This window comes from Aptenodytes forsteri, unplaced genomic scaffold (assembly GCF_000699145.1).
Source record: "Aptenodytes forsteri isolate BGI_AS27 unplaced genomic scaffold, ASM69914v1 Scaffold14, whole genome shotgun sequence".
Taxonomy (NCBI): domain Eukaryota; kingdom Metazoa; phylum Chordata; class Aves; order Sphenisciformes; family Spheniscidae; genus Aptenodytes; species Aptenodytes forsteri.
The window spans coordinates 2,434,987-2,437,341 of record NW_008794457.1 but is presented as its reverse complement, the minus strand read 5'-3'; positions in this window follow the sequence as shown (position 1 = coordinate 2,437,341).

Sequence of the window (2,355 nt, the reverse complement as noted above, 5' to 3'; positions counted from 1 at the left end):
GGGAAACCCGCCGGCAGCCGGGCTCTGCCCACGGGAAACGCTGTGCAGCGGCACGAGAAGAGGCCCCAGGCCAGCAGAGCTTCCTGCAGCTGCACCTCCCGACGGCCTCCCACCACAAAGTGCTGAGCAAAAGTGTTCGGCCAAGCAGTGCCCGCAAGGGACAGCTGGAGCATCCCCGGGGGGAGACCCAAGCCCCCAACGGGTTCGCCCGCATTTGAAAGCTGTCCGCTGGGACCAGTGCCGGCGACACCTTTAAGGCCCAACTTGAACCACTCCTGCTCTATCTGAAATAAAAAAATGGGTCTGCCTCTACAGAGAGAGGCTTGTTCTACCTCAATGCACAGCCACACCGGAGCAGGTGGGTAAAACGCTCTGCGTCAGGGCCCGCTGCTTTACAGCATCACTCGGCCGCCCATGCAAATCACTCGCGAGCCCTTATGATTTCAATTTTCAAGGGAACCAGGAGAAAGCCAGGTCACATTTACTCAAACCCAAGTATTCGGCACATCTGGGGTTTCGGCGTACCAGCAGCAGAGGCAACGAGACACACATCGTGGTTGCCCACCGGCCAGCCGGGGTGCCACAGGACCGGTTCCTGCAGAGGGAATTCATTCAGACAAAGAGCTCTTTGCTGCCTGTCTGATTTGTCACACGGGTGATTAGATCGGAGGAAAAAAAGCTTGGGTTTTTTTTTTTTTTTTTCCCTCCAAAGTGGGTTTTTTGCCCTCCCTGCGTTTCTCGAAATTAATTTTCGGCATTTAGCAGCATTTTCCCATGACTCCCCGCGGTTCCCTTGGCTGGGCGCCAGCCCTGGTACTGCTCCTCCACCAAAGATGTCTGCATCTGATTGATCCTCCAGCCAAATGAACAAGAGAGAAAAAGAGAGAGAGAGGGGAAAGGAGCCCTAATAGCACATTAATAAATAAGAGAAGCCTTTATGGTTATTCCAGTCACCGGAACAACCATCTAAGCAAAACAAACCAGCATGGGATAAACTGACATCACAGGCCGGGAAGACAATCCTGGCTGAGAAGTGGGTCAGCCCAGGGAGCACGAGAGCATCGTTCTCAGCATCTCTGGAGCGTACATGTGTGCGGAGGGGGAGGGGGCACCCAGCTCCCCTGCACTGATTTATGCACAGGTTTAGAGAGGAGCGAGCCCAGCCAAGCCAGTTCGCACACACAGCAATTAGTGCCTCGCTCCTGGGCAAGGCGGCCGAGAGATTTCAGAGGGCACCAGAGTGGCAAGGCAGCGCAGCAAAAGCCTGCGCTAGCTCTCGCTGCGGAGACTGAAGATAACTGTCACCACGCGCAATGCCAACGTTGACACACTGAAACTTCATCTCCAGGCTGCGGGTCTGGTATGCATTAAAGCTGCCTTCGAGTCTCCTGTCTTCTGGTATTCGGTGCTTCGTTCTTCCAAGGTAGCTGCTGCCTCTTCCCCTGGCCCCGGGTGTATGCTGTCCTGCGGCCAGCTCAGAGAAGGCAGAAGTGAAAGAGCAACCCCTCCAGACCCGGAGAGTCCAACGGCTGAATATCTCTGGCCTAGGGAGTCATCAGGACCGTTCCTGCACCGCTTCCCAAACAATCTGCAGGCCTGGCAACATTGCGGGTGCCCAACCTGGCTGCTAGGCAGTCACCAGCACCAAACCCACAAAAAGAGAGTTTGAAGACGGGCTCCTTTGGAAATTTGCACTGGCAAAAATAGATTCACAATGGCAAGTTCCTGCAGACCTTGGGGTGCCCTTCCCCTGGCCTAGCCCCTGTAGAGGGGGGAGGAAAGCATGTATGATGTGTGCATGTTGAAGTGTTGGTGGCAGGAAAGTCAGGGCTGACAGTGGACTCCCTCCAGCAGCCTGCAGACTAGCCAGCTAGAATTAAGCCTTCTGCTTTTGGTGTAGAGGTTGCAATGGCAGGACTAGCTCAGGAGCAAGGATCACCAAGCACCAGCGAGAAAAGGCTCAGGACTCGAAGCTGTCGTAGCACAGCAAGGGTACACCACAGACCTGCCTCTTCCCCCGCTGGGCAGAGACAGGGGCTGCCCGACGCAGGGGTTCACACACACCTTCAGCTCACCTTCTAACAAGTGACCCCTATTTCACATCCCTTACTCCAGAGCCGGATCAAAGAGCGCTTCCAGCTTGTTTCACTCTCCAACCCTGCCTGGAAGAGGACCCAGCCCAGCACCCTGGCTGCCATCTCTGCACCAGACACCCATCTCCCCCAGGCTGGGCCCTCCCGCTCCAAAACAAGGCACTGCTGAGAACGAAGCAGCTCACTTGGCAAGGGAGACCTCCTGACCTTGCTGCTGCCAGCACCCAGGACAAACAGCTTGTATTGTCAGTGCACAGGAAGC